This window comes from Pongo pygmaeus, chromosome 1, assembly GCF_028885625.2.
Source record: "Pongo pygmaeus isolate AG05252 chromosome 1, NHGRI_mPonPyg2-v2.0_pri, whole genome shotgun sequence".
Lineage (NCBI taxonomy): Eukaryota > Metazoa > Chordata > Mammalia > Primates > Hominidae > Pongo > Pongo pygmaeus.
In genome coordinates, this window is record NC_072373.2 from 17,613,292 (window position 1) to 17,637,341 (window position 24,050).

At 39.3% G+C, this 24,050-nt stretch overlaps 1 protein-coding gene and 1 non-coding gene across 7 annotated transcripts in view; both read right to left on the reverse strand.

The window, feature by feature from the left end:
- DISC1 (DISC1 scaffold protein) overlaps window positions 1-24,050 on the reverse strand; it is a 418,421-nt gene that overhangs the window by 366,742 nt on the left and 27,629 nt on the right. The window lies entirely within an intron of this gene.
- Window positions 7,789-7,904, reverse strand: LOC129022926 (U5 spliceosomal RNA). Its single transcript, XR_008496603.1, has one exon. It is a non-coding gene; the product is annotated as a U5 spliceosomal RNA (small nuclear RNA).

The following is a 24,050-nucleotide window of genomic DNA, read 5'->3' on the forward strand; positions in this document are numbered from 1 at the left end:
TTGGAGAACATGAACTCATGCTCCCCTAGAGAGCCTGTGCCCTGAGGACCTTGTCCACACTGTCTTCTCTCAGTCTATAGATGATCTTATGGCCGCTGACTTCAACCATAATAGTGGAAGCAAATGTCTCCACCACACGGAGCTGCCCGCCTGCCGAGCAGACAGAAGAGTTCCTGCTGCTTCTCACCACTCTTCCCTGCGTTCTGGTGGGTATAAATAACACATTCGTCCTCTTTGACCTCCTGTTTACAATTCCGTACTGACCATCCCCCTCTGTTAACAGTCTTTCTTCAGACAAGACCAATACTATGTATTAGATGTCAATTTTTTTATTTACGATCTCATTCCAGTCTTGCCTTCCTGAGATTACACTGCAGTCACTTTGGAGCATAGGATGTTTACAGACAAGCCCTGAGTTACTTCTGTAGATGACTAATCTCATCATTATGTATGAGGTTTACCAGTTTAATATTCATGGAGAGGGTCTTACAGCAAATCAAAGTGTTGTTTTTTGGTTGTTTTTTTTTTTTCTCTTTGAGACACAGTCTTGCACTCCGAGCTGGAGTGCAATGGCACGCTCTCGGCTCACTGCAACCACCACCTCGCAGGTTCAAGCAATCCTCCTGTCTCAGCCTCTCAAGTAGTTAGGATTACAGGCCTGTGCCACCATGTCTGGCTAATTTTTGTATTATTAGTAGAGACAGGGTTTCACCATCTTGGTCAGGCTGGTCTCAAACTCCTGACCTCAGGCGATCCACCCGCCTTGGCCTCCCAAAGTGCTTGGATTACAGGTGTGAGCCACCGCACCTGGCATGAAGTGTTGGATTTTAATTTGGTCAGTTCCCACCTGGGTGATCCTTAACAAGTTACTTAGCCTCTCCAGGTCTCAGTTTGCTCATCTGCAAAATGGGGATAATCCCCATACCCTGAAAGGCTGTCATAAGGATACAATAAAATCATGAAATGTTTGTTCTTTAAAAAACACATTTTAAATTTGTGGCAGGTGACGTTAAATGCTCGATAAATTTTAGTGTCTTTCCCCGAGTTGTTCTGAGCCCCCGAAATCATTCCTTTATTCCGATAACGTTTTGGAATTTTCCAGCACAGTCTTTAAAAAGAGAGAAGAGCTACGAATTTTCTCCCTTTTTCCTTCTTTGTGGGAGGAAAATCTGTTCATCAGTTAAAGTAATATTATTCAACAGTCTGCTTCAGACTTAGTTTTTTGGGGTTTTTGTTTTGTTTTGCTTTTCTGTTTTATCTTCCTAAGAGAGTAAAATGCAGTAAAGAGAAAATAAATGGGTATGGGTGAATAGAAAAACAGAGAAGTCAGTAGAAGTTTGCAAACTATCAGGAAAATATCATCTAAGCTGTAGGCAACTTCTGACAAGTATAAGAAACTCATGAAAATTTTAACAGATCTGTATTTTACCCTAGAGTTACAGAAACCTTCTACATGTGTGCGCCCTGACCAGACACTACTTTAACAATCTCTCCTTTTCCTTAAGGGAGAGGTTAAGGGGAAAAGTGACATTTCACACACTCTAAACACTCAAAATCAGATTTTCCCCTGCTTCTTTGTTTACCTTCTCAGTCTCTGGACTAGCTTTCTAACCCCTGGCAACATCCAAAGGCCTATTTCTTTTTTAAAAGGGGTCTTTAATAGCTAAAACAAACTATAAAAGTCTGTTTTTCTCTAGAATGAGCTTTAAAACTGGAGTTAGCTCTTGCTGAGGGAATAGAGCTTTCTTGGTACACAGCTTATTTTGAAATAAATGAGGCAATCCTGGATAATAAATTGGCTTTAATTCACTTATTACACTGAAGGAATGTGAAAATGAGATTGGTAAATTGATGCACTGGTCTTTGAGGAATTTGGGAGAATAGGAGACATGTCAACACACTAGAAAGACAAACATTGAATTTATTTTATTTAAAGAGGAAATAAGAAATGGGGAAAAGACAATAGTATTTCTTAAGAACTCTACTGTGGGTCAGGCATGGTAAACTACGGGAGAGGTAAAGATCATAAATGTCTGGATTTTACCAAAAGGATTTAAGACGCAGCCTCTCCTGATTTCCATGTGTAGAAGTGGAGGCTGGAGACAGAGACCGGTGGGACAGGTAGGTGGATTCGTAGCTGGGGAATAAAAGTTCCAGGCCAAATGAGTCTAAATCCTAAATGGTCACAGGGAAGGTCCCACAGGGCTCTTTCCTTTGACCTGTCCTCTTCAACATAATGGATGATAGCATCGGGACCTAAAAATGTTCCAAAGGGTTGAGACTAATATACCACTGTTATGTATCAAGACAAAGTAGAAATAATTTAACTAAACAAAGAGAAAGGAGTACAATATACCAGCAGACGCTGAGGGCGGTGGCCCACGCCTGTAATCCCAGCACTTTGGGAGGACAAGGCGGATGGATCACCAGGTCAGGAGTTTGAGACCAGCCTGACCAACATAGTGAAACCCTGTCTCTACTAAAAATACAAAAATTAGCTGGGTGTGGAGGCGCACGCCTGTAATCCCAGCTACTCAGGAGGCTGAGACAGGAGAATCGCTTGAACCCGGGAGGCGGAGGTTGCAGTGAGCCGAGATCGCATCATTGCATTCCAGCCTTGGCGACAGTGGGAACTCTGTCTCCAAAAAAAAAAAAAAAAAAAAAAAAAAAAGAAAAGAAAAACAAATACAATATACCAGCAGACTAGAGCTATTTGGAACAGAAAAATGGAGCTCATGGAGGAAAAGATAAGATGTCACACATTGGACAAGGGAGTAAGAAGGACCTCGAAGACAAGAGAAGACAAAGACAGAGAAAGCCCCTCATCCAGAGAGCCCCCAAGGGATGAGGGCAATGGCGCACACGGGCCTCTGTGGCTGTCCCTCACAGCAGCATCTTTAAGGATGCGGCCCAGTGGTACACTGGTACCATCTAGGGTCTCTCAGCCACCTTGAGAGATCTACTAGCCCAGGAAATTTTGAGAGTAAATGTACATGTATGAGGGAGAAATGTACAAATAGCATCTCTATCTGATGATAAGGTGAACTATTTTCTTAGGGTCAAAAATCAACTTCCAACCGGTTCACAATAGATCCTCCTTCCGGCTTAGATCTTTGTCTCTGAGGTTGAGTGTTAACCGCCACAAAGGCAACAGAGCTAAGCCACACTAAAATGTGCAATAGGGTAGGGCTGGGGAAGAGGCAGGGAGAGACCCCGGGACCCAGCGATCGTCCCAAAGCAAAAAGATGTGTCATTCTGGCAGGATCCACCAAGAGAGTGCTACACTTTGCAGGCGGGAGTAGCCTAAGGACCAATAAGCAGGACACACATGGATGCCTCTGAATCTGTATAAAGCCCACACCAGCTGTGTGCAGAGTATCAAGGGTCTCAGCTTTTCATTATCAATAACATCTTTTAAAGAGATATTTTCTTTTTACACACTTACGTTGGAAGTCTCTTATCAGCTTTCTTTTAAATCCACCAATTCAGAGATTATGCTTGTGGGCACATTTTCAATTATACTACTAATCTTGGGAAAGGACCAGACAGGATTAAAATCCTTCCCAGCCTCCAAAAGAGCCCCAGTGACAGCAAAGGTAAGTCTGGGCAGGGGTAGGAATGGGGTGAAAACAAAGGGACATCCGGAACACTACACAAATCCTCGCTCCTTCTAGGTGAGTTTTAAGGTTATTTGGGGAATTTTTTTCTGTCATCAGGCTGTGTTGTTACATTGGCTACAAGTTCATTTAACTTTGCTCTTAGGCAGAACTACATACACATGGCCAGGAAGGCCATACAAAGCTGCTTTTCTTACAACTTCCTACAATGCTTAACCTAACAACAGGTACTCTGTGTACCCAACAAGTGCTTCAACGTACTGCAGAGAGCTGCTCTGATGATGTCTGAGATCACCAAGCTGAGGCTGCACACCCGGGTCACACCTAGCCTGGTGATGACACAAAAAGAAAATCAGTTGTTTCTCTGCACTTCATATTTTCTTTGTGCTTAAATTAGACAGGACATTAGAAAATACATTGTAAACTCCAAAGTGCCATAGAAATGAAATGTTTTACTAATGCTACTTTCTACAATTGATAGCACGGTCTTATCCCCATAGCTATGGATCAAATACTGTTATAGTAACAGCCCAGTGACTGCCCACATTATTCAATTCCCACTACTCTTCCTCCCAAAATTACAAAGCTTTAAAATGGCACATATAACAGATGTGATGTAGAAAAAAATCAGAGAGGGATTGGAAAAAAAAATCAAAAACTAGCTTGACAAATCTGACATAATCTGATGTCCACTTATGCATCATAAATTCACTGAGCACTTACTAAGTGCCAGACATATTCTAAGCTCTTAACACATTTTATGTCATTTAATCCTCACCAAAACTGAATGAGGTAAGGATCATTATCACCTTATATTTAAGATAAGATCACTGAGATTTATAGGAGATAAGTAACACAGCTGGTTAGTGCTAGCTCCAGGACTAGATCCCAGGAAGTCTGGCCTCAGTCCTACCCTATTCTGCATGCAACGGGCACTGGCTTTTTATACGAGAGTCTGGGATAAATGCACATGTCTTAGAGAATAGGACTAAACTCCTAAGGAGTCTATAGCTCCTCTTTTCACAGTTGCCAATACTCAAATGTGATCCCCAAAAGTATAATTACTCAATGATGTTTGTTGTTTATCTATGAGACATTCCAACCTTTCAGAATAAGCAGACTACTAAGAGCTCTAAGAGAAACATGACACAGCCAAAGTGTCCAAACATCACTACCTTGAATTAGGTACAAAGATCTTCATGCTTCCCAGTTCTTCAAATCTTTCCAAGCTGAAAATGTGCTGTAGTCCATTTGGTTTCAAGTAGAGCCTCCTAATGAAAAATCTTTTCTACTGAATGGCATCAGACTTAATCTGACAGCCATTCAGAATTTACAGGTTACGTGGAAGGAAAGAAATCTCTGGAGAAAGTGACCAGGTCAAACTGGAGTTAGAAATAGCCAAGAAGAAAGCCAGATGTGGTGGTGCCTACCTATAGTCCCAGCTACTCAAGAGGCTGAGGAGTAGCCCAGCCTCCCTGAGCCCAGGAGTTCAAGGGTATAGTGCATTATGATAAACCTATGAATAGCCACTGCACTCCAGCCTGGACAACAGAGACACACCCCAGTCTCTTAAAAAAAAAAAAAAAGAAAAGAAAGAAATAGCCAAGGAAAGGATGCTGAGTGAGTCACTTTCCCACCTCCAGGGGACAGCACACCAGTGATGGAGTGGGAGATATGTTGGAGGAAGTAATAAAGCACTAAAACTGCAAGTTATTTAATTATTTATAATGAAAACAGATTCAAGTTCAGACTTAGAGCAGTATCACCCTCACTCAGTCATATTCAGTTATCTTTCTTGAGTGGCAAAGGAAGGCACAGAATTAGAGCTGGCTTCAAGCCAAGAACCATTGCACCTGACCCTGGGGTAAGCCCCAGGGAGTCACCCTGCACTCACCAGAGGTCACTCATCAACTCAGCTTCATGGACAGCTTGACCAGAAAAAAGAGGTTAGGAGCTTCTGCACCAAACTAGTTAGGCATGAGTGTGATCTGGGGGTCACATGCATCAAAATCACCTGGGAGGTCTGTGGAAATGCAGATTTCTGGGCCTCTTCTCACCTCTCCCAAACCAAACCCCCAGGTCAGGGAGTTAAGGAACAACAAGTATCTTTCCCAAGTGCCCCAAGACATTAATTAGTACAATAATGCCAAAGCAGACAAGGTGGGTAAAGTATCTACAAGTACTTCTGAGATTGAAAAGGAAGCTGTCTGAAAGGCAGAAATTTTCAAAGGACATGTACAAAGATCCACAGAAGGGAAGCAACCAGGAGTAAGCCCAAAGGGGTCACAAAGCAACAAGAAAAATGTCAAGAAGACCAAAGGCCAGAATGAGCTCCACTTCCTGTAAATATACTAAGGACAGCACAAAGGTGTGCTTCAAACAAACACACAAACAAACGGACCAGGACAAGAAAGTCAACCAGGCAGGGAAGTGCCCAGTTTCTAGGGCACAGTGATAATAGATAAGAGAGAAGACAGGGCAGAATGACATAGCTCAAATTCTCAGCTTTCATCTCTATTAAAGAAAATGATCTTCAGATTGAAAAAGATAGTGGTAGCATAATTTAGGAGGAACTGAAGCCCAAGAGAGGTAAAAAGATAGAAAGAGAGTACCTAGCCATTTCAAATGAGTTCACCTCCCCAACTGAGGTCAAATCAGTCAGGATCTAGTACTAAAAGAACTGACAGACATGATGACAGAAATGTACTCAATAGACCTTGAGAAATCATGGACTTACCGAAGATTAAAGATTGACAAGTATTCTGGTTTCAAGAAGAGAAAAAAAACAGAATCTAAGAGGTACAGACTAGTCAGCCAGTTATATATTCCGGATACAATTCTAAATAAATAACTAAAACAATCCCATTATGAGCAAAACAAATCAGGCAACCTCTGGCACAATATAATGGAATAAAGACAGTTAATGAGACCTCTGTGAAACCCACTGAAATGAGCAAAGTGATTGAGAAATTGAGGAGAAAAGTTTATTGACAATGCATCTTATGATCACTTCAAGACACCTACTTTGTACCCGGCAGGGTTATAAGCATTTTACAAATATTAATTCATTTCATCTCGTAGCAGTGCTATTACTAACCTCCTTCTACAAATGAGGAAAACTGAGGAATCAAGAGGTTAAGTAGCTTGCCCAACTTCACATGGCTAGCAACTGGAAAAGTTTAAATTAAAACCCAGGCAGTTTTCTCTGTAACTATGCTCTTAACACTATAATGCTTCTTAAAACCATGAGAATATCTGCCAAATACTGTAAAATGTGGATAAAATTAATGGCAGACACTAAAACCAATACAACCTTCTCCAGTTCTTAAGGAGTGTTTTTCCAAGGTCCTTTACTCAGGAGAATGGAGAGTTCAAGCATGTGTTGGGCTGGGGAGAAGAAGGCAGCTATTGGCCAACTATTAATCTGAGCTATGGTAATGTTAATTTTTTTATAATAACCTAGGAAGATTTACCATAGGCCAGCTGATGCCTGCCTGGGTGTTCTGCTCAGTTCATTCGTACTATGAAGCCATCTTAGAACCAGGAAGAGGTACAGTTACAGCTGAAAATAGAGTCAATGGCATGGAATATCAACTTGAGAAAATAGCAAAATGCAAAGGAAAGGGTAAAGAAAAATAATGAAAGGGAAGATGATATATACATAAGGCAAACAAAAATATGGACAATGGTGTCCCTTGAGAAGAAAAAATAAATAAGAAACCAAACTAAACCTACAAATAAAAGATCACACAGCTCCCAAAAAACAAATTGAAATATTATGACCAACACCAAGATGTCCTGGTAAAACCGATGAAATCCATAGAAAAAAGAATGAGTCCTGACTGATTCTCTGAGAAAACTCAAGTCATGTACAAAGGGCAAAATTAAAGCTGGCTTCCAAGGCAATATTGAACGCCAAGTAACACTCTCTATATAGTTTGAATGGAGGCGGGGAGCAGGGCGTACTCAAGAATTTTATACCCAGCCAGGTTGCCAGACATTATAAAGACAATAAAAAGTCATTATTTAACACGCATGGATTTGGATATTATAACAACCATAGGCTTTCTTGATAAAAACCTCTGGATGGTGAAATCCCAGCAAGCAAGCAATAAATGGACTTGGGAATGACAGGGCTCTTTTATGAAAGGACTACTGGGGAGTGCTGGATCCTTTTATACAAAGCACCAAGGCTGAAAATTGGTTTAAGTCTCAGAGTTGTTCCTCTTCATGGAAATCTTTCATAAAAGGCACAAGATTTATATGATCTGAAGAGAAACCAGGATAAACACTGAACAGAATGTCAATGTTATAACAGTGACATAAAATAATATAACTAATGAAAAAACTAATATTTGACATTTGTATAGCACTTCCTGGTTCACCAAAGCCTTTTCCAAACAATACCTCATTTCAACCAATTTTAGAGGTGGAACACCTTAAGGCTCAGAGAAGCAAGCTGCAAAGGCACTCTCACAGACTTTCAATCCAATCTTGACAGTCTTTACACATGTACCGCCAGTTGCACACATTTTGCTTATAACCCCTATTTTATTTTTGTGTTTTTTTAACTTTTAAGTTCGGGGTCACATTTATTTAAGTTCAGGGGCACATAGGTAAACTTGTGTCATGGGGGTGTGTTGTGCAAATTATTTCATCACCCAGGTATTAAGCCTAGTACCCATTAGTTATTTTGCCTGGTCTTCTTCCTCCTTCAACCCTCCATTCTTCAATAGGCCCTAGTGTGCAATGTTCCCCGCTATGTTTCCATGTGTTCTCACCATTTACCTCCCACTTATAAGTGAGAACATGCTGTGCTTGCTTTTCTGTTTCTGTGCTAGTTTGCTGAGGATAATGGCCTCCCACTTCATCCAGGTCCCTATCGCGTTCTTTTTTATGGCTGCATAGTATTCCATGGTGTGTACGTACTGCATTTTCTTTACCCAGTCTATCATCGATTGGCATTTAGATTGATTCCATATCTTTGCTGTTGTGAACAGTGCTTCAGTGAACATACACATGCATATGTCTTTATAATAGAAAGATTTATATTCCTTTGGGTATATACCCAGTAATAGAATTGTTGGGTCAAATGATATTTCTGTCTTTAGGTCTTTGAGGAATCACCACAGTGTCTTCCACAATGGCTGAACTAATATACACTCCTACCGACAGCATATAAGCGTTTTTTTCTCCACAACCTCGCCAGTATCTGTTATTCTTTTACTTTTTAATAATATCCATTCTGACTGGTATTAGATGGTATCTCATTGTGGTTTTGATTTACACCTCTCTTATGATCAGTGATGTTGAGCTTTTTTCATATGATTGTTGTCTGCATGTATGTCTTCTTTTGAAAAGTGTCTGTTCATGTCCTTTGCCCACTTTTTAATGGGGTTGTTTGGTTTTTTCTTGTAAATTTGTTTAAGTTCCCTATGGATGCTGGATATTAGACCTTCATTGGATGCATAGTTTGTAAAAATTTTCTCCCATTCTGTAGGTTATCTGTTTACTGTGTTGATAGTTTTTTCTGCTGTGCAAAAGCTCTTAAGTTTAATTAGATCCCATTTGTCAATTTTTGCTTTTGTTGCAATTGCTTTGGCATCTTCATCATGAAATCTGGGCCCATGTCTATATCCTGAATGGTACTGCCTCAGTTATCTTCCAGGGTTTTTATAGTTTTGATAACCCCTATTTTGTACACCAACATAAAGACATCTAAGGACCTAAGTGTTCTCCTAACAATTCCCAGGCATCCCTCTCACTGCAATTCTTCCATGCCATCCCTATTAACTCTCCTTTGCTCCCTGACTTCCCTTTCTCAACCAACTTGAGGAACTGCTCTCTGATATCAGAACAAGGGCTCCTTCTATAAAAATGATGAACAGGGAGCTTCCTCAAAAGAAAAACTGATAGACTCCAGTCACCATTGCAGGAGAACATCAAATAAGGAACATGTGAAGAAACTGGAAGAGTGAGACCTAAAGAAGGGAAGGCTGAAAGGACACATGAGTGCTGACTTCAGATATGTCAAAGACTGCCATGGGAAGTGGCAAATTGTGTGTTGTCTGTCACAGTGGGCAATAATCTGATCCATGGCCCATCTCTCAAGCTCCGTGGAAAGCCATGTCCCAAACACCAGCCAGTCTCAAACCACTTCATGGTGCTTGTCAATTTAAAGGATACTTTTATTCTTTTTTGGCATCACTACTATCACTGGGATATGAAAATCACTCACCATAATTAGAAGATAACCATACAAATATGGTTTGCTGTTGGCCAAAGATTTTGGGACAGAAGTCTGAGCTCTGTCTTTATTACAAAGGGAAATGAGAGTTAGAGAAGGTTAAAGATGCATTAGCAGCAAATTGAGACTTTCACCTTAGCAGGAGAATGTGACTCAATGGTACCCCACGCCATGTCCTTGTGACTCTGAAAATCATCTCTTGGACCACCGTGTTGCACATCCCACACCTGGACAGGAATGGCTGCTTGAGGTGAAAAATGTTCCCAAGAGATCTATAAAGTTATTCTAGTTCATACCCACAAGAAGGAAGACAGGAGTTCAACAGGAAAACACATGTTATAATATATAAAGCTTAAGCTAGTAAGTACAGTATGCTGTGCTATACAGCATAATGCCTATAGCTAACAAACACTGCATTGTATATTTACAATTTGCCTAGGGTAGATTTTATGTTATATGCTTTTCCCAAAAAAAATTAATCATAGTAATAATAAAGAAGAAACTTTGGGAGTTGAGGGACATGTTTAATGATTGGTTTCACAAGTGAGATTCACAGGTAGTTTTCACAAGTGTGTTGTACTTATCCTGAAACTTATCAAGATGTATGCATTAAGTATGTACAGCTTTTTTTTTTTTTTTTTTTTTTGAGACACAGTCTTCCTCTGTCACTCAGGCTGGAGTGCAATAGTGCAACCTCGGCTCACTGCAACCTCCACCTCCCAGGCTCAAGTAATTCTCCAGCCTCGGCCTCCCAAGTAGCTGAGATTACAGGCACCCCCCACCACGCCCAGCTAAGTATGTACAGCTTTTTTTATGTCAATAAGACCTCAATAAAGTAGTTTTAAAAAAAAACTAACATTGGCAACAATGGAAAAGGCATCTTTATAAATGCTAATAATATTTATTTTTTTAATGTCCTACAATTTACAAAGCACTTTCATTTACATCATTCCACCTAATCTGTTCAAAGTAATGACTATTCTGTCCTTGAGATAATTCAACAGAAGCATCACTCAGGACAGACGATGACTAAGGCCCTTTCCAACACCAACAATCTCAGAATGTGGGCTGCTTTACCACCTTGAATTTGAATTGCTAATTTTTAAAAGAAAGGGAATTTTAAATTAAAACTTTAACCCATGGTCAGTAAGAAAGCTGAATTGGATTTACTGAAGTAGAAAGCAATTTGATTTTAACTCAACGAAGATGAAGCACATCCAGGGGAAGTGAACACAGTAATCATTCTGGGTGTGTGTGTTAATATGACAACACATCATAGGAACAAAAGCACTGCCCTGCAGCTTATCAGGAACAGGAGGGCTCACGAAAGGTCACTGAAGGTAAGGAAGTATTCAAGCCCTGAGTCTGCAATTTAAAAAGAGGTAAACTCCAATGAAGTCAGACAGACTGTAAAGCTCAAGTGTGCAAATTAAACTTTTCTTCTTACCTCCCTTGGCAACCTTTGGACTGCCCCAGATTTATCCAAACTGAAAAGAATAAGACCTCTGTGGTCCTCTTGGGTACCTTAAAGTTAATGGAAATAACTTCACCAGTTCCTCCTTCTTTTAAGGGGTAGTAGGTCCAAGCTGCTCTGTAAGGACTTCCTTCAGAATACAGGCTCCTGTCTGAAGAGCCAGGCTGTGCAAGGGGATCATAGCAGGGAAGCCAGCTGGTTTACCTGCTTTGAAGGTACCACGTCTTAGCTACATTGTTTGAATATTCGCCTGGAAATACATAAATATTTAAACACAAATTCCAGGAAGCCCAGAGGGTTTGAGGCACTGCCATTTTGAATTTAAAGGGAAAGAACAAGGCCCTCTCTGAGAACTCCTGATCACCTCAGCAGCTTCCTCCTCTGCAGCCAGTCCTGACCTCTCCTCTCCAGATTCTACACCTTGCCAGTCCTCCTTGGAGCCCATTACGATGGGGTGAAGATGAACGCCTTTTTCCTTCACTAAGAACCTTTCATTCTGTCCTTCAAGCTGGCGAGGTCACAGATGTGCCACGTATTGAAATGGCTGGGAGAGCCTATGCCATCTGAAGCGTAGGTAGGGAGGGGTGGGCAGAGAGGCTGGGCAGCCGCCTGGCCTGTGTCTGTTTGCTTCTCTCAGCTTATTTTGCATCACACCATTATTTGTTAAAAGATAACAGTTCTATGTAATGATAAAGTTTAAAATGAGATTAGATATTTGCTAAGGGTTTCTTAGCTGACACTGATTGTCATATTTTATTTATGCGCCAGGGAGAAGTTCCCATGGCCCTTTAATTAGATTAGCTCTAGAATTTGCCATATTTCTCTCAGAATTCCATCTGCCTCTCCTTATTATCCTAGTCTTTAAATCTTTCCCTGGAGAGATTAATTCGTACTGTGCTTTTTTGTTTTGTGAGACAAAAGCTACATGACACAAGATGGCAGACATTCTACAAGATACAAGAACAGCTCATAATGGCTTTCCCTTTAATATGACATGAAAAGCTTGGGGTTGTAGTTATCAATAAACTCAACGTGAGTGAGCAGTGGATGTGATGTGGGTGCCAAAAAAAATAAGCATTACCTTGGCTTGCATTGAAGAGATCTAACATTCGGATTAAGGGAGGTAAAGACCTACTGTTCCCTGTCCTACTAAGACCACATATGGACTATTCCTTTCCTTTCTAAGCACCACCTTTTAAGAGAAAAGAGCCAGAAAGGCAATTAGCGTGGCATGGCCTTAAGTGGAAGTGAGAGCCCTTCCACACCCACAGAGGGTGACGATGCAGCTGATGAAGTGCCGCTCTGAAACAATCTGGATGGTGGCAGTGGGAGGGAGAGATGCAAAGGAAAAGAGGAAACTCTGTAGAACTAGTTCAGAAATCATCAGGAGGGTAAGGAAAGCAGAAAACCTATTGTACAGTTGACCCTTGAACAACATGGGAATTAGGCATCAATCACCTGCACAGTTAAAATTCACTGTAACTTTTGAATCTCCAAAATCTTACCTACTAATAGGCTATTGTTGACCAGAAGCCTTATCGATAACAGAAATGGTCAATTAACACATATTCTGTATATGTATTATATTCTTACAATTAAGGTAAGCTAGGGAAAAGAAAATATTAAGAAAATCATAAGGAAGAGAAAATGTATTTACACTACTGTACTGTACTTACTTATTGATATTGTAAGTTTACATTGTCTGCTTACAAGCTGAATCATCTGTCTGAAATGGTGGGCAACCACAATGCAGACCTCAATTTATAGCACACATCAAGCAATTCAGCTTTTACTTGTTATGTCATGACTTTTCTCTGCTTTTTGGGAGCAGTTCCAGCATCAGTAGTGGCACTTCGTATAAGTCCCGCTGTGTTACTCAAAGTTTATAGTATTGCTCTAAACACACACAAAAATGTGAGAACTGAAAGAGATAACTTTCATTACAATATGCAGTTCACTGGAGAGAGAAACTGCTCATGCGCAGACAGTTAGCATCACGTGGCATTTTAAGTGGATACTTTCAACACTTGAGCTCACCACAATAGCAATGTAGTTGGCAATGCAGCGATTATTACCGTAGTACCTTATGTATACAGTTAATTCTACGCAATTATGATTTAATACTGCATTTTTATGTTGTTTCTATTTCTCTCCACTGCAAGGGATGCCATGTACAGTCTGTTTACATATGTTTTGATAAATTTTTACTTTTTAGAATAGATGTGTGTATCATTTTATGGTAGTAAATGATAAAATAGACTAGTATCTACATATATTTTATGCATTCATTACATAGCTTTTACTTATTTTTTTTATATTTCTAGGATACATGGTTTGTCTGCGAGTTTTTTCAAGTTGCCACAAATCTCCAAAGATATTTCTAATATATGTGCTAAAAAAAAAAAATTCACGTAGAAGTGGACTCACAGTTCAAACATGTGTCGTTTGAGGGCCAATTGTATTAGTCTCCTATTGCTGCCATAACAAATTACTATAAATTTAGTGGCTTCAAGTAACACAAATCTATTATTTTACAGTTCTGGAGGTCAAAGTGAGTCTCACTGGGCTAAAATCAAGGTGTCAGTGAATTCCTTGGCTTTGGTCCCTTTCTCCATCTTCAAAAGCAGTTGAGCATCTTCAAATCTCTCTCTGACTTTGACTCCTGCCTCCCTCTTTCCTTTATGAGCACCATGTGATTACATTGGGTTCACATGGATAGCAAAGATAGTCTCTCCATCTAAAGATGCTTAACTTAATCTCATCTGCAAAGTCCCTTTTTGTCATGCAAGGTAAAATATTCATAGGTTCCAGGATTGAGATGCAGACATCTTTGGGGGGATATTATTCTGCCTACCACAACTATCATTAGATATGAGGGGATGTGGATAATGAAAGGCTTGAACTTAGATCTCAGGCAAGATTAAGTTCAAGAACTGAAAGGTAAATATTGTAGATGTTTAAAATAACAAGCAGTGGAGTCAGGGAGATCTAGGTTCAAACCTTGACTCTTTCATGTGTGAGTTGGGTAATTTTGGCAAATTACTTAATGTCTCTGGGTCTCAGTTTCCTCATCTGAAAAACAGGGATAAGCATAGCTTCTCCTTAGACTGTGATGGTCAAGCTAGATATAGATGGATGGATGGATGGATGGATAGATAGATAGATAGACAGACAGACAGACAGACAGATAAATATGGCATTAGCACATGAAACTGAAGCTCACAAAATTAAACAGTTTGGCCACATATGTCCAACTTAATACCTATGATGCTTCTATTAGCTAATCCTTAGGATTAAGATCAGTATTTGGGCCTAATTTAGGGAGACATCTGTTAATTCATTAAAAAAATAAGATTCTGCATCTATATAACAGCAATCATTGCCAGAAACTTAAAGGAGCATTAGCCCCCATGGAAATAAAGCTCTGGTTATGGAGGAGACCAAACAAATAGATTAAATATAGCTACATGTGTCAAATAAATAAGTATCAAATGTGATGTGCTAAATGAGTGGTATAGGTATATGCAACACTTGGAGGGTAAAGGATGCAAATTGTTAATCTTAGCTCATACGAAAGGCTTCCTAGTGAGGATGGAGCTTGAAGGAAAGCATCAGATTTCAGGCAGGAGGGTGGAAAGTGATACAACCAAAGTGAGAATGTTCATTGCAAGTTGTAGGGGCAGTGTAACTGAAGTAAGAATTCACATAAAGTACAAGGGACTTAAATGCCAGCAGGAAACAGGAAGTAACTGAAGACTGCAGGTGTCCAGGATGACCATATCAAAGTGATGTGGAAATCAGGAAAGAGGCTGGACTAGCCTCTTTACTTTAATAATAAACATACTGCATTATTCAGGGATTTGATTGCAGAGTTGTCTATTACTCCCTTCATTTCTGTCAACATTTTCTTCGTATATTGTGGAGCTCTGATGTTTGGTGCATATATGTTTTGAATTGTTATATCTTCTAGGCAAATTGACCCTTTTATCAACATATAATGTCCTTTTTCTCCTGTTACAATTTTTGACTTAAATTCTATTTTACGATATTAGTGTAGACACCGAAGCTCTCTTTTTGTTACTATTCACATCTTGTTCTACGCTTTCACTTTCAACCTTTAGATCTAAAGCGTTTTTAGATTTAAAGTGGGTCTCTCATAGCACGCAGTTAGATCATGTTTTTCTTTAATTCATTCTGCCAATCTATGCTTTTGACTGGACGTTTTTCATTTGCTTGTTTCTTTTGTTTTGTTTTGTTTTGTTTTGTTTAAGACAGAGTCTCGATTACTAATATGGAAGGACTTACTTTTGCCATTTTGCCTCCTTTATATCTTACAGGTTTTTTGCCCCTCATTTTCTCCATGGCCAGTTTTCTTTGTGTTTAGTTGACCTTTTTTTTATAGAGGCACATTTTGATGCCTTGCTCATTTCCTTTTGTGTACATTCTATAGATATTTTCTTTGTGGCTACCATGGGAATTACATATAATATCCTACAGTTATAACAATCTATTTTGAATTTATACCAACTCAACTTAGGCATACAACAGCAACAGGCTGGAATCTGCCTGAGATAGGTCCGAGTTTCCGGGGAGAGGGGCAGCCACCATCTCTTTGGTCCAGTAGACTTGGCCTTTCCAGCCTGCCAGCTTTGGAGAATACAAATGGTCCACATGAGGAAGGGCCCCCCACAATGCAGCACAGCTGCTTTGCCACACTGTGGGCAGATTGCTTCTTTAAGTGGGACCCCAATTCATTCCTCCTTACTGGGAGGGACCTCTCTGTGGGGGCTTCAGCCACTCCAACAAGGGTTCTATGAACAGAACTCTGATCTCTCCCTCGGATGCAGCTCCCAGGGGGAGGGGCGGCTGCCATCTCTGTGGTTCAGTGGACTCAACCATTCCAGCCTGCTGGCTTTGGAGAATGCAAACAGTCCAGATAAAGAAGGTCTGCCACAATGCAGCACACCTTCTCAGACAAAAAGCAGCAAGACTCATCTTTAAATGGGTCCCTGATACCATTCCACCTGACCGGGTGAGACCTCCAAACGGGGGTCTCCAGCCACCTCTTATGGGTATGTTCTGGCCAGCAACAGATCAGTATCCCCCTGGCACAGAGCTTCCAGAGGAAGGAGCTTGCAGCCATCTTTGCTGTTTTGCAGCCTTCACTGGTGATATCTCCAGGTACAGGAAAAACCAAGGCAACTAAGGTCTGGAGCAGACACCCAGCAAACTGCAGCAGCCCTACAGTGGAGTGGCCTGACTATGAAAAGAAAAACAAACAGAAAACAACAACAACAAAAACATCAACAAAAAGAATCCCACAAAACCCTATTGAAAGGCCAGCAACCTCAAAGATTGAAGGTAGATAAGCCCAAAAAGATAAGCAAAGAATCAGTGCTGAAAACTCAAAAAGTCAGAGTGGCTCTTCTCCTCCAAATGACAGTAACACCTCTCCAGCAAGGGAACAGAACTGGGCTGAGGCTGAGATGACTGAACTGACAGAAGTAGACTTCAGAAGGTGGGTAATAACAAACTTCACTGAGTAAAAGGAGCATGTTGTAACCCAATGCAAAGAAGCTAAGAATCATGATAAAACAATACAGGAGATGATAGCCAGAATAGCCAGTTTAGAGAGGAACATAACCAAGCTGATGGAGCTGAAAACACACAACATGAGAACCTCACAATGCAATCACTAGTATCAATAGCAGAATAGACCAAGTGGAGGAAAGAATCTCAGAGCTTAAAGATTATTTTTCTGAAATAAGACAGGCAGACAAGAATAGAGAAAAAAGAATGAAAAGGAATGAAGAAAACCTCCAAGAAATATGGGATTATATGAAGAGACCAAACCTCCAACTGATTGAGATACCTGAAAGAGACAGGGAGAATGGAACCAAGTTGGAAATCACACTTCAGGATATCATTCAAGAGAACTTACCCAACCTAGCAAGATAGGCCAACATTCAAATTCAGGAAGTGCAGAGAACCCCAGCAGAATCCTCCATGAGAAGATCAACCCCCAGACACATAATCATCATATTCTCCAAGGTTGAAATGAAAAAAAAAATGTTAAGGGCAGCCAGAAAGAAAGGCCAGGTCACCTACAATGGGAAACCCATCAGACTTACTGAGGACCTCTCAATGGAAACCCTACAAGCCAGAAGAGATTGTGGGCCAACATTCTACATTCTTAAAAGAAAAGAATTCCCAACCCAAGATTTCATATCTGACCAAACTAAGGTTCATAAATGAAGGAGAAATAAGATCCTTTTCAGACAAGCAAAGGCTGAGAGAATTCGTCACCACCAGGAAGCACTAAATATGGAAAGGAAAAACTGTTACCAGCCATTACAAAAACACACAGACCAGTGACACTATGAAGCAACTACATAAACAAGTCTGCAAAATAACCAGCTAGCATCATGATGACAGGATCAAATTCACATATAACAATACTAACCTTAAATATAAATGAGCTAGGCCAGGCGCAGCGGCTCACACCTGTAATCCCAGCACTTTGGAAGGCTAAGGCAGGCAAATCACCTGAGGTCAAGAGTTCGAGACCAGCCTGGCCAACATGGTGAAACCCCATCTCTACTAAAAGATGGCAGGCACCTATAATCCCAGCTACTCGGGAGGCTGAGGCAGGAGAATCACTTCACCTGGGAGGCAGAGGTTGCCATGAGCCAGGACTGCACTATTGCACTCCAGCCTGGGTGACATAGAGTGAAACTCCATCTCAAAATATATAAAATATATGTATTTTTTGGGCTAAATGCCCCAATTAAAAGACACAGAATGGCAAGCTGGACAGAGCCAAGACCCACTGGTGTGCTGTCTTCAAGAGACCCATCTCACGTGCAAAGACATACACAGGCTCAAAATAAAAGGATGAAGGAAAATTTACCAAGCAAATGGAAAACAGAAAGAAGTAGGGGTTGCAATCCTAACTTCTGACAAAACAGACTTTAAGCCAACAAAGATCAAAAAATACAAAGAAAGGCATTAATAATGGTAAAGAGTTCAATTCAACAAGAAGAGCTAACTATCCTAAATATATATGCATCCAATACAGGAGCACCCAGATTCATAAAGCAAGTTCTTCGAGAATGACCGACTTAGACTACTTAGACTCCCACACAATAATAGTGGGAGACTTTAACAACCCACTGACAATATTAGACAAATCAAAACAGAAAATTAATAAAGATAGTAAGGACCTGAACTCAGCCCTGGATCAAGTGGATCTGATATATATCTACAGAATTCTCCACCACAAAACAGCAGAATATACATTCTCCTCATCGACATATGGCACTTACTCTAAAATTGATCACATAATTGGAAATAAAACACTCCTCAGCAAATGCAAAAGAGCTGAAATCATAACAGTCTCTCAGACCACAGCACCATCAAATTAGAACTCAAGATTAAGAAATTCACTCAAAACCACACAACTACATGGAAACTGAACAACCTGCTCCTGAATGACTCTTAGGTAAATAATGAAATTAAGGAAGAAATCAATAAGTACTTTGAAACTAATGAGAACAAAGAGACAATGTACTAGAATCTTTGGGACACAGGTAAAGTGGTGTTAAGAGGGAAATTTAAAGCATTAAATGCCCACATCAAAAGCTAGAAAGATCTCAAGTTAACAACCTAACATCTCAACTAAAGAACTAGAGAACCAAGAGCAAACAAACTCCAAAGCTAGAAGACAAGAAATAACCAGGATGAGGGCATAAGTGAAGAAGACAGAGACATGAAAAACACTTCAAAAAAATCAACAAATCCAGAAACTGGTTTTTTGAAAAAAATAATAAAATAGATCACTTGCTAGACTAACAAAGAGGAAAAGAGAGAAGAATCAAATAAATACAATAGAAAATGTTAAGGGAGATATCACCACTAACCCCACAGAAATACAAACAACCATCAGAAAATACTGTAAACACCTCTATGCACATAGACTAAAAAATCTAGAATAAATGGGTAAATTCCTGGATACATACACCCTCCCAAGACTGAACCAGGAAGAAATTGAATCTCTGAATAGACCAATAATGAGTTCTGAAATGGAGACAGTAATAAATAGCTTACCAACCAAAAAAAGCCCAGGAACAGACAGATTCACAGCTGAATTCTACCAGTGGTACAAAGAAGAAGGGGTATCATTTTTACTGAAATTATTCCAAAAAATTGAAAAGGAGGGACTCATCCCCAATTTATTCTATGAGGCCAGCATCATCCTGATACCAAAACCTGGCAGAGATACAACAAAAAAAAAAGAAAATCTCAGGCCGATATATCCTTAATGAACATCAATGCAAAAACCTTCAATAAAATACTGACAAACTGAATGCAGCAGCACATCAAAAAGCTTATCCACTAGAATCAAGTTGGCTTCATCTCCAGGATACAAAGTTGGTTCAACATATGCAAATCAATAAATGTGATTCATCACATAAACAGAACTAAAGACAAAAACCACATGATTATCTCAATATATGCAGAAAAGGCCTTCGATAAAATCTGGCATCCCTTCATGTTAAAAATTCTCAATAAACTTGGTACTGAAGGAACATACCTCAAAATAATGAGCCATATATGACAAACCCACAGCCAATATCATACTGACTGGGCAAAAGCTGGAAGCAGTCCCCTTGAAAAACAGCACAAGACAAGATGTCCTTTCTCACCACTCCTATTCAACATAGTATTGGAAGTTCTGGCCAGGGCAATCAGATAAGAGAACAAAATAAAGAGTGTTCAAATAGGAAGAGAGGAAATCAAATTATCTTTGTTTGCAGATGACATGATCCTATATCTAGAAAACCCCATCATCTCAGCCCAAAAGCTTCTTAAGCTGATAAGCAACTTCAGCAGTCTCAGGATACAAAATCAATGTGCAAAAATTGCTAGCATTCCTATACACCAACAACAGGCAATCAAAGAGCCAAATCATAAATGAACTCCCATTCACAATTACTACAAAAAGAATAAAATACCTAGGAATACAGCTAACGAGGGAAGTGAAGGACCTCTTCAAGGAGAACTACAAACCATTGCTCAAAGAAATCGTACAGGATACAAACAAATGGAGAAACATTCCATGCTCATGAACAGGAAGAATAAGCATCATGAAAATAGCCATACTGCCCAAAGCAATTTATAGATTCAATGCTATTCCCATTAAACTACCATTGACATTCTTCACAGAATTAGAAAAAACTATTTTAAAATTCATATGGAACCAAAAAAATCCCAAATGGCCAAGACAATCATAATCAAAAAGAACAAAGCTGGAGGCATCACGCTACCCAACTTCAAAATATACTGCAAGGCTACAGTAACCAAAACAGCAGGGTATTGGTACAGGAACAGACACATAGACCAATGCAACAGAATACAGAACTCAGAAATAAGACCCAACACCTACAACCATCTGATCTTCAACAAACTAGACAAAAACAAGCAATGGAGAAAGGACTCCATTTTTAATAAATGCTGCTGAGAGAACTGGCTAGCCATATGCAGAAAATTGAAACTGGACCCATCCCTTACACCATAAGCAAAAATCAATTCAAGATGGATTAAAGACTTAAGTGTAAAACCCAAAACTATAAAAATGCTGCAAGACAACCAAGGCAATACCATTCAGGACATAGGCATGGACAAAGATTTCATGATGAAAACACCAAAGCAACTGCAACAAAAGCAAAAACTTACAAATGGGATCTAATTAAACTAAAGAGCTTCTGCACAGCAAAAGAAACTATCATCAGACATTTTTCAAAAGAAGACATACATCCGGCCAACAAACATATGACAAAAAGCTCAACATAACTGATCATTAGAGAAATGCAAATAAAAACCACAATAAGATACGATCTAACACCAGTCAGAATGGCTGTTACTAAGATGTCAAAAAACAACAGATGCTGGTGAGGTTGTGGAGAAAAAGGAATGCTTTTACATTGTTGGTGGGAGTGTAAATTAATTCAACCATTGTGGAAGACAGTGTGGTGATTCCTCAAAGACCTAGAGGTGTACCATTTGACTCAGCAATCCCATTATGGGGTGTACACTCCCAAAAATATAAATCATTGTGTTATAAAGATGCATGCAAGTGTATGTTCATTGCAGCATTTTTCACAATACCAAAGACATAAAATCAATCTAAATGCCCATCAATGATGGACTGGATAAATAAATGTGGTGCACATACACTATGGAATACTATGCAGCCATAAAAAGGAACAAGATCATGTCCTTTGCAGGGATATGGATAGAGTTGGAAGCCATTATCCTCCAGAAACTAACACAGAAACAGAAAACCAAAGAACACATGTTCTCATCTATCAGTGGGAACTAAATGATGAAAATAAATGGACACATAGAGGGGAACAGCACACACTGGGAACTATCAGTGGGCGGTGGGTGGGAGAGCATCAGGAAGAGTAGCTAATTGATGCTGAGCTTAATACCTAGGTGATAGGATGATCTGTGAAGCAAACCACCATGGCACATGTTTACTTGTGTAACAAACCTGCACATCCTCCACATGTACCTGTGAACTTAAAATAAAAGTTGAAGAAAAGAAAAAGAAAGAACAAACAATCCTAAAATTCATATAGAACCAAAAAAAGAGCACAAACAGCCAAAGCAATCCTAAGCAAAAAGAACAAATCTGGATGCATCACAATAACTGACTCCAAATTATACTGCAAGGCTATTGTAATCAAAATAGCATGGGGTATTGGTATAAAAGTAGATACATAGACAAATAGAATAGAATAGAGAACCCAGAAATAAAGCCAAATAGTTACAACCAACTGATCATCAACAAAGCATATACAAACATAAATTGAGGAAAGGACATGCTATTCAATAAATGGTGCTGGGAAGACTAGATAGCAACAAGTAGAAGAATGAAACTGGATCTCTATCTCTCACTATATACAAAAATCAACTCAAGATGGATTACAGACTTAAATATAAGACTTGAAACCATAAAAATTCTAGAGCAAAACCTAGGAAAAAATCTTTTAGATATTAACCTAGGCAAAGAATTTATAACTAAGACCCCAAAAACAACCACCACAAAGATAAATAAATAAATAAGACTTAATTAAACTAAAATGCTCCACACAGCAAAAGAAATAATCATCAGAGTAAACACACAACTCACAGAATGGGAGAAAATATTTGCAAACTATGCATCCGACAACAGACTAATACCCAGAATCTACAAAGAACTCAAACAAATCAGCAAGGGGAAAAAATTCCTTTAAAAAGTGGGCAAATGACATGAATATACATTTCTCAAAATAACATATACAAATGGCCAAGAAACATATGAAAAACTGCTCACCATCACTAATCATCAGGGAATGCAAATTAAAACCACAATGAGAAACCACCTTATCCCAACTAGAATGGCCATTTATTAAAAAGTCAAAAAACAAGAGATGTTGGCATGGATATGGTGAAAAGGAAAAGCTTATATACTTCTGGTGGTAACATAAATCAGTATAACCTCTATGGAAAACAGTATGGAGATTTCTCAAAGAACTAAAAGTAGATCTACCATTCAATCCAGCAATCCCACTACTGGACTATGTACCCAAAGGAAAAGAAGTCATTACATCAAAAAGACACCTGCATGCATATGATTATCACAGCACAATTCACAATTGCAAAGCTATGGAACCAACCTAAGTGCCCATCAATCAATGAGTGGATAAAGAAAATGTGGTATATATACACCATGGAATACTAGTTAGCCATAAAAAAGAATGAAATAATGTATTTTACAGCAACTCAGATGGAACTGAATGCCATTGATCTAAGTGAAGTAACTCAGGAATGGAAAATCAAATACCATATTTTCTCATTTGTAAATGGGAGCTAAGCTATGGATACACAAAGGCACACAAAGTGATATAACGGACTTTAGAGACTCAGAATAGGGGAGTGTGGGAGGGGGTGACTTAAAAAGTTACATATAGGGAACAACGTACACAACTTGGGTACACTAAAATTTCAGACCTCAGGACTATACAATTCATCCATGTAAGCAAAAACCACTTGTACTCCTAAAGCTATTAAAATATTTTTTTTAAAAAAAGAATTTGTTGGTTTGCAAGCATAAATGAAAGGGAATAGAGTCCAGATGTTTGTCTAGAAACTTCTGAGTGTAAAGCCTTGGAAGAAATGACAGCTTCTAAAGTCTGAGGAGTAAGAAACAAGATTGAAAAGGCTTTTGAGTGACACAGGTAAAAGATTCAGCCTTGTAGCAAAGAGCTAATTAAGAATTTTGCCTTCCCATCTGACCTTGAAGGCCTCAAGGCAGTCACCATCTCATTGACAGAAAAGGGTATTAGGGTAAGAAAGTAATATAATAATTCAAGCTTGGTAATAATATCTAGGAAAAAAACCTAGGGATTTGCTATTGGCATAAAAAACTTAAGGGAAGAAGACAGAACAGAAACAAGTAATCCAAGCACAGAAAGAAAAATACTGCATGATCTCAGTTACAGGTGTAACCTAAAAAAAGTCTAACTCGGAAGTAGAGAATAGAATGGTGGTTAGCAGGGGCTGGGGCAAGGGTAGAAGTGGATGGGAAGATGTTGGTCAAAGTATACAAAGCTTCAGTTAGACAGAAGGAATAAGTTCTTGAGATTTATTCCACAGCATGGTGACT